At 51.8% G+C, this 13,237-nt stretch overlaps 1 pseudogene; it reads left to right on the top strand.

The window, feature by feature from the left end:
• Window positions 1-779: 779 nt before the first annotated feature.
• Window positions 780-2,349, top strand: LOC134366654 (paraneoplastic antigen Ma6F-like; annotated as a pseudogene).
• The last annotated feature ends 10,888 nt before the right edge of the window (window positions 2,350-13,237 follow it).

Genomic DNA, 13,237 nt, shown 5'->3' with positions numbered 1-13,237 from the left:
TTGAGGCACCTCCTCAGGCTGAAGGTGGCATTTCTCCACGGGTGGCCACAGAGTCTGCAGTCAGAGTGAGCAGGTGGCCAGGGGCTTTGCTAGTGTGGGACCCCAGAGTGACTGTGTGCACCCTGGGCAGGGGCCAGATCTCTGCCCGGGCAGGCAGTGGGCGTGGGAGGGCGTCCTGATCCAGAGCTGGTGGAGAGGGGAGGTCAGGGCTCCTGACTGCACGGGTTTGGGTAGGGAGGGCTCCTGGCTGGGGGTGCACCTATGGCTGCAGAAATGCAGGTGACAGTAGGAGAGGGAGGGGACTCCTGGCTTCAGGTGTGGGAGACACTGGAGGGGGTCAACAGGTTGCTGGGAGGAGGGCAGGAAGCAGAGTAAGCAGCCTGGGCTCCTGGTCTGGCACTGGAGAAGGTAGGAGAGGAGGGCTCCCTGGTTTGTAGATGATAGTGGGAGGGGCTCTGGCTGCTATGGTCAACTGATGAGGGGTCTCCACCAAGGCAAAGGGGGTTTTTCCCCGATGGGGAGGTGAGGTGTGCAGGGAGGGGCTCTGAGCCATGGCGGTGGGGGTGTGGGGAGCACAGGCTGCCACACTGATCTGGGGAGATGGTTTAGACCCCCATTAGTGGGAGACGGCTGGTCTCCCGGTGTGTGATGGGGGTGAGCTGCCTGGCACCCACCTCCCTCTCTCTCCTTTGCACTCACAGGCCTTGGCCGAGACTACGACAGTCAGCGCACACCCCTGTCCGATCATGTTCCCTCCCCCCAGGTCCCCTGCCATGGCGATGCTGCGGGACTGGTGCAGGTGTATGAGTGTGAATGAGCAGTGCTCACTGCTCATCCTGGGCATCCCAGATGACTGCACAGAGGATGAATTCCAGGAGGCCGTGCACGCTGCCCTGTGGCCCCTGGGCAGGTACCGAGTGCTTGGCAAGATCTTCAGAAAGGAGCTCGGGACCAGGGTGGCCTTGGTGGAGTTCACTGAGTATTTAAACTGAAGTTTGATCCCCCAACACATACCAGGCGGGGGGGGGCCTGGACTGTGATCTTCCTGCCCCAGGTCCCTGATGCTGAGTTCTGGGGTAGAACCAATTTCCCTCCAAGGCCTCAGGAGCAAGCAGGGGCAGGAGGGGCAGGTGAGGCAGGAGGACCAGGTGAAGCAGGAGCTGTAAGTAAGGCGGGAGCTGCAGGTGAGGCAGGAGCTGCAGGTGAGGAAGGAGCTGCAGGTGATGCAGGTGAGGCGGGAGCTGCAGGTGAGGCGGGAGCCTTGGAAGTGGCAGGATGGAGAGATGAGGCAGGACGGAGAGATGAGGCAGGAGCCTGGAGCCAGCAATGGAGGCAAGCTCTGCAGCGTGTGCTGGAAAACATGGCCTACCAGGAGCAGACAACCTTTTCCGGGACAGAAGAGCCAGGCTGTGGGGAAGAGTCCTCTGAGAGCTGGCTGGACCACATCAAGGACATGCTGTACCTGTGCCAGCACACATCTGAAGGGGAGAGGAGGCGGCGGCTGGTGGCGAGCTTGGGCGGCCGCGCCCTGCAGCTCGTGTGCGGCCTCCTGGAAGAACATCCCGACATGCCTGCGCAGGACTGCCTGGAGGCGCTCGTGCAGGTGTTCAGGAACAAGGACACCGCGATGACTGCACGGCTGAAGTTCCTGACTTGCTCTCAGCAACCCCGGGAGACTCTCTTTGCCTATGTGATGCACCTGGAAGGCCTGCTGCAGATGGCCATGGAGAAGGGGGCCATCCACCCGGCCATGGCAGACCACATGCGAGCCCGGCAGTTGCTGCTGGGGGCCCTCCCGAACGAGACGCTCCAAGTCAAACTGAGGGGGATGTGGCTGGAGAAGAGTCCACCCGGCTTCATGGGGCTGCTCTGGCTCGTTCGGGAGACTGAGGCATGGGAGGCCGCCACAGTTAGGAATGAGCAGTCCCAAGTAGGAGAAGGGGCCAATGTGGACAGTGGACACTGGCAGCTCCCCAGGCTGCTCCTGCCAAAGAAGATGCTGCTGAGGCTACTCCTGATACTGATGATGCCACAAAGGCAGCTCCTGCCACTGAAGGGGCCACCAAGCCCTCTCCTGCCACTCAGGAAGATAAGAGTGCTCCTGCCGCTGCAGGCCTGGCTCGGGTAGGGCCCACAGAGGGAACCAGGAGCCCCACTGCAGCCCAGATGGGCAGTGCTTCTGGGGCCAGCCCCGGGGGTCCTGGCTGGGGGCCAGAGGGCCTTGCCCAGGCAGGAGACCAGGAGGCCTAGGAGCCCCCTCTGGAGGGGCTCAAGCCCATCCTGGAGGAGTCGGGAAACGAGGAAGGGGCTGGGGAGACGAGCCACCCCGAGCCTTCCTCAGGCAAATAGGCTCAGAAGGCCCCAGGGCCTCCTCTGCTCTCAGGCAGCAGAGCCCTGGAGGCAGGAGGAGGCGCGGCCAGGGCCACCACTTGACCCCACCTCCTACATCAGGAGCAGGGCCCAGGGAAGGTCCCACCCAGCACAAACCCAGCCCCCGGGGTCCCCGCCTCTCCCAAGAGGCCCTGGCCACCCCCACCAGCCCTTCCAAGTGACTCTGATGACCATGTTTCCCACCAAATGGGGCAGGGAAATGGGGCAGATCCACACCCAGCCCTGCCGCACACCCCGCCAACTGGGGCTGTTACACTTCTTACCGTGTAACAGAGATGCAAAAAAAGGATTACTCAAGGCAACATGAATGCAATGAGAAGCCTGAAGGGTCTGCACCTCAGCAACTCCTCTGTTAGAAGGGGAAAACTGGGTACAGCCCCGATTCAAAGTTGGCTTCTGTTTTTTATTGTAAAGACAAGGAAGTTTCACAAGAAAAATCAGTTGATTCAATCGTTTCAAAATGACACAAAGACATGAGCAGTGTTACAAAATTATCCATAGCTAAGTATAGCTTAAACAATGGAAACTAGTAACATAAGTAAAATTAACAACGTGACATTCCAAAGTACAGTTTGTGAAAAGCTAAGTTGGTCAAACTGTGATCACTATCTAATCGAAAATGTAACCTCTCCTTAAATGATTTAAGCAAGAGTTGCGTTCTTATGATTAAATCTAAGTATAATTGTCTCTAAAGTTTCCATCAACAAACAGCTTGCCCTTGGCAAACATTTTTTCACACTTTTCCCTACAGCAGTTCTTTAAAATCTCTTAACAGGATAAGTATGTGTCAACCACCTGTTAGCTCTAAAATCATTAAAGTATACAGTCCCATACCTAACAGTGATTAGAGTTCATTAGATGGGCCATCGCCCCCTAGCTGTAGACCAGTGTCTCTTAACTGAGGTCTTTTGTCCCATACATGCATTACCTAAAAACCCTATACTAAAAATCAAACAAGAATCAAGATTTTTAACCTTCTACATTGGGCAGCTGTCCTGGAGGCACCCCTGAGCAGCCCACCCTGCCGTGGCCTGGACGAGGGACCTGAAGATGGCTGCCACCCGTACTGGACTGGGAGATGTTAGGTGAAAGAGGCAATCTCAATGGTGCCAGCTGCCTGGGTCTCCCAAGAGGGATCCCCCCATTCACAGTCCTGGGGCAGGCCTGTACCTGTTCTGGGAAGCCCACCCTTACCTGTGTTGGCCCTGAAGTGACCCACATGTCAAGCAACTGCTCCCCCGTCTCCCAGCCATGGTTCCTGTGCAAAGCCCTGAGGTGTGTGTCTGCCCCGGGGTGCGTCCTGGCCTACTGGGTCAGCCACTTCTGGGCCCGGGCACGTGCTGTGAGCTTCTGAGAGAGGAGTCAAGGCTCTGCTCACTCTTGTCCAGTGTCACAAGCTCCAGCTCTGCTTTCTCAGTGTAGATTTAGGCCACTGGCTGCTTGTTCTTGTGGGGATGTGTGTGTTCTTATCTGAGCAGTTCCTCCCAGAGACCCTGAGCACAGTGTAAGTGGATGGACAGCAGGAAGGATGGACCAAGGCACAGCCTCTGCTCACCCCGTGATCTCTGGCAGGCAGAACCAGACATGGGACAGAGGAGGCTGTGCTGTGACATCCACCCTGTTATTTGTTGTGCCTCGGTTTCCTTGGCTCAGTGACCTGTTCCCTGCTGTGTTCTCCAATGTCCTGTCACTGTCCCGTGCTGGCCATAGGGCAGGGCTCTAGCCCAGCATGTTGGCCTGGGAGGGGGTTCCCTCAAGTGAGTGGACACTGCCAGAGTCCACTGTCCTGGCCAGAGGCAGATCTGGGGGCCCTCAAGATGGGAGAAGATGGCAAGAGGGCCACAGCATGCGGGGCAAATGTGGCACCTGGTCAGGAACCCCAGGAGGATGGTCCTGGGACCCATGGCATCTTGTGGCCATTAGGAGTTCCTCTTTGTCATGTCATCCCTTCTCTTCAGTGGTTCAGATGTTTCTTGTCAATAAAGTTCTCCGGATGTTGAGGCTTAGTCTCGCCTCTGCTATGGGCAATTGAGGGAAAGTTCTCTTTGAGCTAGGATGGGGGTGGACGGGCGACAGTGGCCTGGTACCCTGGAGGGGTTATTGGAGTATCATGAAGGCATAGTCTGCAAGGGGATGTGGGGTGTTCTAACTGAAAAGGTGGTCACAACCCAGAGTCATTGGCTTTTGAAGATGTGCAAAGAAACCCAGATGAGCACGCTGGATTGTGTGAGTTGAGAAGGCTGACGGTCCCCACAGGGGCTGGTTGGGTCCCCAGGGCATGCACCAGCCTCAGCGGAAGAAGAGAGTGAGACTTTGAATGGAAGTCAGGACCAGAGGCCCGGGTTGACCCTCTAGCAAGATATTTTTTAAATAGTTCCCCAGTTTATTCTCATGTCTGTCCCATGTCGTGCTAGGCCGTTCACGATCTCTTTGGAACACAGACGCGGGATGGAGAAGAAAGCCTGGACGTAGCACACGGGTGTGACGACCCTTCCGCGGTCCGCGCAGAGGGCGCAGGCCATGTGGGCCTGCGCGCGTACGCACCCGACGACGCGCGCGCGCTTGTGCGTCTCGGTGGGCGTGTGGCCGTCGTAAGTGCACCTGCGCACGCCGCCATTTCCTGCAGCCGCCGCTGGTGCGCGGTGCCCGCCGGGAAATACGACGCTCCACTCAGCGAAATGGCTGCCCGGGGCGAGATGGGCAACGGCAGGCATTGTCCTGGGGCCGTGCCCGCCCGCGCCGGCCGCCTGGTGGCGCGCGAGGATCAGAAATGGGCCCGTCCGCTGCCCGGGCCCCGCCCTGGGCTCCCCGGGCTCTCGCTTCCCTTCCCCCACCCCCTCCCCCCGGTGGCGCGATCAGCAGCGGGGGCCCGAGTGGCCGTGGGGTGACCACGCGTGGACAGTCGCCGGCCGCCCAGGCCCCGGCGGAGGAGGAGGGGCTCGCGCGGCCAGGGCTGGTTTCGCGGGGGGCCCTAGCGTCGATCGCCTCGGACGCTGGACGGCAGAGCTGTCCGGGCGCGGGGGCTGCGGACGTTCGGGGAGCGCAGCCGGACCCCCCAACCAGCACCGACCCGCGGGCAGTGCTCGGCCGGCCGCGCCGTGGGGCTCAGTGAGGACGGGCTTCGTTCCCTCCTGATCTGATGGGGCGGTGACGTCCTGCACAGCAGTGGCGCCTTCCCTTCCTAGCCTAGAGGTCATGGACACCCCCACCCCCACCCCTTGTTTAGAAACTGAGGACAAGAGAAAGGAGGGAATTACTCTGCTTACAGAATTGCAGAGCCAGGCTTTTTCAGTCTGGGATCATTGCCGCTTTCATCATACTCCACCTCTTCCACTTTGTGGTTGGCTGCTGCTGTCAATGCCCTGGTGAGTCTGGTGGGTGTCACTCTGGCAGTCTGTCCCAAGGTAAAGGATAGGTGGGCTGAGGCTGGATGATTCTTAAAATGTCTCCTAAACTTTCCTATTTGTTTTCCCACCTCCTGCCTCCCGGATACTTGTGATGGCGTTCCAGTCACTTGCATTATATTTAAAAATCTAGCATTACTATTTCTGCCTGGATAGGCTCTGTGTATCGTTTATCTTCTAACTCAAGTATTACATTGGGGATGACATCATGCTCATGACCCTCCTGTTGTCTCCCTGTCCATGGCATCTTCCTGGTCTACTTATAGTAAGTCAAGAAGTTTCTGTCCTGGTATTGGTGCCAAGCAGCTGATACAGCCCAATATCGTCTCCCTTTTTACAGCGGTTCTGCCTTTTGATCTCACTCAGTTTTTATTCCTTCTAGCAAAACTCCTCCCTTACTTAAGGCCTGGTAGAGTGCAGGCCCTTTTAACTTTCAAGTGTCAAGGGGCTCCCTTTCCCACAGCACCAGCCACGCAAGGAGGATCACCTGCCCCAGCCTTGACTCCCCCTAGAAACTAGCCTTTCCTTTTCAGCTAGCTTTCTGTCTTTCTCTTGTGCCCCATATCTGAGCAAGCTGATAAGAAAACCTGGGTGCTCCCCTTTTTGCCACTGGAGAGATTCAAACCACACAAGTCCCTGTCCCCACATGGGAACTGTCACCTGGCCCCATCTACTAACCACAATAAAAACCCAGGCCACTCTCCTTTGCTTGCTCCCTGAAACCATTTCAAAACTTCTTGAGATGCCTGTCTTGCTGTCCCCAGAACCCTCAATTACGTAAGTCATGAGACCTTCCTTGCCTTCTTGGTGTGTGTGTGATATCATCAGTCTCGATATCCAAGCCAATTTTTAGGTGATGGTTTATCTGCCTCTGCAGGTGACCCTAACATTGGGGAAATCCAAGTGGAAGCCTATGAAACACCCCCTTCCCCCACCGCAGGAAAGTAAATTTAAAACAATATCACAGGAGGCATGGCCGAGATTAGAGCCACTCTTAAAGATCTCAAGGATGTAGGTATGGTCGTCCCCATCATGTCTGCATGTAATTGGCCAGGCTGTTGCTTGCAGAAATTGAATGGATTCTGGAGTATGACCTGTACACTACCCCACGCTTCACCAAGTAGTAATAGCAAGTGCAGATGCTGTGCGCCAGATCTGGTATCGTTGCTCATTAATTAATTAATGGCTCATTGCATCATTAATAAGGTCTTAGGTGTGTGATATGTGGCCATTAATTTGATGAATGCATTCCTTTCTTTTACAACCAATCAAGAAAGAGGATAAGAAGCATTTCACGATCGTGGACAAACCAAAATCTTTATTTACAATTTGTACCAGGACCACGTTAACCCTCTTGCCCTCTGTCATACCTGTCCTCTGTCATAATATAATCCAAAGAGATGTGGATGCTCTAGACAACCCACAGAACATCACTCGGATGTTGCATTACACTGATGCCATCACACTGATTGGACAGGATGGGTAAGACACAGCCAGCACACTGGAGGTCTTGGTAAGACACACGCACTCCAGAGGGTGGGCGATAAACCCCGTGATTATTCAGAGATCTGCTACTTCAGTGAAGTTTGTAGGGGTGTTACGTGGCGTCATAAGGGGATAGCATGTGACAAGGCCAAGGTCTGCAGGGGCAGGCGGGACCACCTGCTGCTTCTGCCACCCGCCGTCTGGGCTCCCAGCCTCACCTCCTGCAGCACCTGCAGTGCCCACGCCTGGAGGGGGTGGGGGACACTCCTTGCAGGGAAGAGGGGCATGCTGCGGGCGGTCACTTTCCCAGCCCCTCCCACGGCAGTAGTGACAGGCCCAAGCTGTTCCTGGTGGGAATCAGCCCTCTTCCCAGGGGAGTCAGGAGCAGGCCCCGGCACAGAAGGGAGAGGCCCCCGGAGCCCACCCTATCCCAGCCCTCTGTCCTCCCCCGGAGCAAGACAACGTGGAAAGAGGCCACCGCGAGCTTTCCTCACTCGTGGTCCCCTTTGCCCGTTCATGCAGGACCACCCTGGCCTCTGGCTCCTTCACCTCAGAGCGGGTCGGGCAAGAGCCGAAGCCCAGGCACCTGCCAGCCACTTCCCGGGCCTGGGGAGCGGGCAGAGGTCCCCTGCTGCTGGTGGCCCCTGAACCATGTGCCCCGAGGTCCTCCCCAGCCTGGCCAGCACTGAGCCTGGGTGTACACTCTGTCCTCTGAGCTTTTCCCCACCCGAAGCCTCCACCGTTTGGGGTGCAGCCCCCGTGAATGCCACCATCTTCCTCCAGACTCTCCCTGCTCATGGAGCCTGGACTGGGGCCCCCCTCCCGGGCCTGCTGTCCCTGCACACGGGAGTCAGTCCCCGGAGCACCTTGGCCGTCAGCACCTCCCACTGTCCTTCTGGCCTTGGCTGCCCAGTGGCAATGTTGAACCTCACTCCAGCCCCGTGATCCTGAAAAACTACAATGGTTACAAAATAAACCCATTCTTTGGTGTTCTAGAAAATGACTGTTATGGGCTGAACTGTATCCCACCCCCACCCCCAAAATTCACATGCTGAAGTCCTAATCACCAGTACCTCAGAATGTAACCTTATTTAGACAGACGGTCTTTAAAGAGGAAATTAAGTTAAAATGAGGTCATTGGGGTAGGCCCTAATCCAATATGACTAGTGTCATAGAGGAAATGTGGACACAGACACACACCCAGAGAACAAGATGAGAAGAGACACAAGGAGAAGATGCCATCTGTAAGCCAAGGAGAAAGGCCTAGAACACATCCTCTCCTCAGGAGGAACCAGTCCTGCTAATACCTTGATCTCAGACTTCTGTCATCCAAAACTATGAGAGAATAAATTTCTGTTGATTAAGCCCCTTGCTTTGTGATACATTGTTACAGCAGCTCCAGGAAACTGATACAACCTTCCCTCCAAATAAGACTCAGATAAGACTAGGAATGCTCTCCTTGTTTACCTATGACAAGGAGAGACCCTCCAAATTTACATTTGTATTAGTCAAGGTTCTCCAGAGAAGCAGAACTAATAGGAGCTGATTACTGATAGACAGATAGATAAATAGATAATTATAGGAATTGGCTCAACTGATTATGGAGGCCGAAAAGTCCCACGATATGCCATCTGCAAGCTGGGAAATAAGGAAAGCAGGTGGTGTAGTCCAGTCCAAGTCCAAAGGCCTGAGAACCAGGAGAGCTGATGGTGTTACTCTCAGTCCAAGGCCATGGGGGTGGGGGAAGGGCCCATCGGTATAAGTCTTGAAGTCTGAACGCCTAAGAACCAGGACTCTGATGTTTGAGGGCAGGAGAAGATGGATGTCCCAGATCAGGAAAAGAGAGAGAGAATTCCTCTGCCTTTTTGTTATATTTGGGCCCTCGTGGAATTAAATGATACCCACCCACATTGGTGAGGATCATCTTGTTTACTCAGTCTACTGATTCAAATGCTGATTTCTCCTGGAAACACCCTCACAGACATACCCAGAAATAATGTTATACGCTAGTCCCCCTTATGTGCGGGGGATGTGTTCCAAGCTCCCCAACGGATGCCTGAAACCTGAGATAGCAACAAACCCTAATGCTGTCAGTCGTAACACGTTTTCGTGCATGTCTTCCACCCACAAATTTAATGACTTTTCCATCTTAAGTAAGCACTTATCTTACACTGTGGCCCTAACTTTTGCAGTTTGAGGTGCAACAGCAAAACTAACACAAAATTCTTTTTCCTCTTCACGATTTCATGGATAGAAGATTCGTTCTTACCGTAGATCTTAGCAAACTCAGCATGATTTTTTTTCTTTCCTTATTAAGTTGAGAATGTTCACCTTTTCCCTTAAAGGAAGCGCTTTACAGCTTATCTTTGGTATATCCGAAATGCCAGCATCACTACTCTGGTGCTTTGGTACCATTATTAAGAAAAATAAGGGTTACATGAACATAGGCACTGAGTCATCGTAACAGCTGATCTGATAACTGAGACAGCTACTAAGTGACTAAGAAGCGGGTAGCATCTATAGAGTGGTGACAGTGGACAAAGGGATGATCCATGTCCCAGGAGGGAAGAGATTTCATCATGCTACTCAGATGGTGTGCAATTTAAAACTTATGAATTGTTTATTTCTGGAATTTTCCACGTAATATTTTCAGACTGCAGTTGACCATAGGTAAATGAATCTGTGCAAAGCCAAACTGCAGATAAGGGGAGACTACTGTACCAGCTATCTGGGCATCCCTTATCCCAGTCAAGTTGACACATAAAATTAACCATCACAGGTTCACCCCTTTTCAATTTGGCACCCATACACATTTCCTTAAATCATACTTAATCTCCAAATAAAGACAATAACAAGGTCATAATTCTGCCTAGCATGATACAACTATAGAGCATACAACTGAAAACACACTAATCCCTGGAGGAAAAGTCCTTGAGTGATGCTTACTCTTCTCCTGATATCCCACAACTTAAATAGTATGATATAAATTAATAAATTAATAATTAAATACTGACATAAAGTCAATACATATTATGTTACATGACAAGGGAATAAGAGAAGAAAGAAAACAAAGACATTTGCTTAATACACACACACACACACACACACACACACACACACACACACACACACACACACACACAAATGAATGAGGGTTCTTCAGAAAGATCATGGAAAGATTCACATTATGGTTTAATTCTATTTTTCCATGATTTTTGAAATATGAAGATACTTAGGAAAATAGAACTCAAAGATAATATGAATCTTTCCATGAACTTTTTGAAGTACCCTCATATACATAACAAAATAAGGAGGACGTATTCCTAACAATTACAGTCCTATTTCTATTTCTATAACTGGTCACGTGGTTGAAGCTGGTATTTATCACTACCTTCTTCTACTAAATATTTTGTGTTCCCTTTGCCTTCAGCAAGCACCTCAGCTGGTCATGGTTCTTTACTTGCTGGGCTGACTAAGACCTTCATTCCTGAAGGGTCTGGGCCCTTCATAGTCCTACCTGGATTGGGTTTAGTTTTCCATTGACCTTAATCACAGGGCATGGTAATACTAAGGGACACCCTGAGGGATCTCCAATGTTTCAGACATACTTTTCCTTACCTCCATTGTGGAGTAGTAGTCCAACTTCCTGTTGGTAGTTTAGATCAATCACGCAGCCAACATCATAACTTCTGTCTTATCCTGTTGACTCAGAGCCCAAAGTGACCAGGTGACAGCCTTAACTTCCAACTCAAAGGGATTATTGTGTCTCTGGTGGAAGCAGTCCTCCCTCTGGAACCAAGACCTCCAGACCAACAGAACATAAAGTCGCAGGGATAGGAAGCAAACATTTTGACAATGGATCCCTAGGGGTAATGGTGAGTGGTGCCACTTCTATTTTCACCTTTTGATTCTGGACCCATGAATTTTGGCTATGGGAGAAACAGCATCATATATCAGATGCTGATTCAGGGCATATACAGCTTTCTAGAGAACTTTGTCCCAGCCCTGCAAAGTATTTCCACCTTGCTGGTGCTGTAACTGTGACTTCAAAAGGCCATTCTAGCTACTCCAGGATGGTGGTAAACATGGTAATGCCAGTGAATTCCATGAATGTGGGCCCACCACCACACTTCTTTAGCTATAAAGCGAGTCCTTTGATCAGAAGCAATGCTGCGTGGAATACCACAGTGGTGGATAAGGCATTCTGTAAGTCCACAGATGGTAGTTTTGGCACAAGCATTGTGTGCATGGAAGGCAAATTTCATGGGCAAGTGTTCAGTTTTTACTAAGGCCCAGTAGCAGGCCAAGAGCTGTTTCTCAAAAGGAGGATAGTTGTCTACGGATGATGGCAGGGTCTTGCTCCAAAATGCTAAGGTCCCCTGCTGTGATTCACATATAGGAGCTTGCAAAAGGCTCCAGTCAGCATCTTTTTCTTCCACTGACCCCTCAAGCACCATTGGGTCTGCTGGATCATGTGGCCCAAGGGGAAGAGTAGCTTGCACAGCAGCCCAAACCTGTCGCAGAGCCTTTGCCTGTTCTGGGCCCCACTCAAAACTAGCAGTTTTTCATGTCACTTGGTAAACGGGTCAGAGTAACACACCCAAATGAGGAACATGTTGCCTCCAAAATCTAAATAGGCTCACTAGATGTTGTGCCTCTTTCTCAGTGGTAGGAGGGGCCAAGTGCAACAACTTATTCTTCACCTTGGAAAGAATATCTTGACATACCCCACACCACCGAACCCCTAGAAAGTTCACTAGGAGAGAAGGCCCCTGAATTTTAGTTGGATTTATCTCCCACTCTCTGACACACAAATGCCTTACTGATAGGTCTAGAATAGTTGCTATTTCTTGCTCGCTAGGTACAATCCACCTAATGTCATCAATGTAATGCACCAGCGTGATATCTTCTGGAAGGAAAAGGTGATCAAGATCCCTGTGAACTAAATGGTGACATGGGGCTGGAGAGTAGATATACCCCTGAGGTAGACCAACGAAGATGTATTGCTGGCCTTGCCAGCTGAAAGCAAACTGTTTCCGGTGGGCCTTATGGACAGGAATGGAGAAAAAGGTTTTGCCAGATCAACAGCTGCATACAAAGTACAAGGGAAAGTGTTAATTTGCTCAGGCTATGAAACCACATCTGGAATAGCAGCTGCAATTGGAGTCACCACCCAGTTAAGTTTACGATAATTCACTCTCATTCTCCAAGATCCATCTGTCTTCTGCACAGGCCAAACAGGAGAGTTGAATGGGGATGTGGTGGGAATCACCACCCCTGCATCTTTCAAGTCCTTGTTGGTGGCACTAATCTCAGCAATTCCTCCACAGATGCCACATTGCTTTTGATTTGCTATTTTCCTAGGTAGAGGCAGTTCTAATGGCTTCTTCTTGACCTTGCCCACCATACTAGACCCCACGCCACATGTCGGGGAACCACAATGTGGGGATTCTGCCAGCTGCTAAGTATGTCTATTCCAATTATGCATTCTGGAACTGGGGAAATAATCACAGGATTGGTTCAGGAATGCACTGGACCCACTGTGAGGTGGGCCTGAGCAAAAGCTCCATTGACTACCTGACTTCCATAAGCCCCTACTTGACTGGAGGGCAACAGTGATGTTTTGGGTCTCCCTGAAAGGTCTGATTGTTTCCTTTTCCCCAATACACAGTTTCCCTAGTAAAAGGGTGTAGATTACTTTGGGGAAGGATGGAACAAAGATTGACAGTGTAAATTTTTGGCATGGTACTGGGGTCCTTCCTGGAGAGGACCTGGCCTCTTCTTCATTGAAGGGGATCTGGGTCTGTAAACTGACTCAAGTCTGGGAATTGATTGAGGGGCCATGACTCTGTTTTTATCATTTGAGTTCGAATTTTGTTTGCTTGACTTAGAAATTTTCTTCTTATACAGATCAAGTAAGATTTGAGTGGGCTTCCTATCTATTTCAGTTCTAAGAA

This window comes from Cynocephalus volans, chromosome X (genome assembly GCF_027409185.1).
Source record: "Cynocephalus volans isolate mCynVol1 chromosome X, mCynVol1.pri, whole genome shotgun sequence".
Lineage (NCBI taxonomy): Eukaryota > Metazoa > Chordata > Mammalia > Dermoptera > Cynocephalidae > Cynocephalus > Cynocephalus volans.
This window is presented reverse-complemented; position numbering and strand designations above follow the sequence as displayed.